Source organism: Triticum dicoccoides, chromosome 2B, assembly GCF_002162155.2.
Source record: "Triticum dicoccoides isolate Atlit2015 ecotype Zavitan chromosome 2B, WEW_v2.0, whole genome shotgun sequence".
Taxonomy (NCBI): domain Eukaryota; kingdom Viridiplantae; phylum Streptophyta; class Magnoliopsida; order Poales; family Poaceae; genus Triticum; species Triticum dicoccoides.
This window is the reverse complement of record NC_041383.1, coordinates 451,389,877-451,390,228: the sequence shown is the minus strand read 5'-3', so window position 1 is coordinate 451,390,228 and position 352 is coordinate 451,389,877.

The window sequence follows — 352 nt, the reverse complement described above, 5'->3', positions numbered from 1 at the left end:
CGATAGCGAGGGGGTTTTTAGGAGTGGGAGGATGGGTAATTAAAGTGTAAAACGCGTTTGATGTTTTTGGGTGGTTTAGTCCATCAGATTCTATGATTCGACGGATGAGATGATTTAGTTCTTCACTCTCTCGTCTTCTTATAGGGGTAGTAGATTGAAGAAGTCATTTTATCTTCTCTCGTGAAAATCATTGAGTTGCATAAAGTTTCAAATTTGAAATATTTTCAGATGGAATTCAAATCTTTTCAAACCCTTTTCATTTCAAATGGAAGAGGTCATATCATCTTCACTTTAGGGTTTTGTGATGAAATGAGTTTGAATTCATGGACATCAAATTGCAAAGATGAAAGTT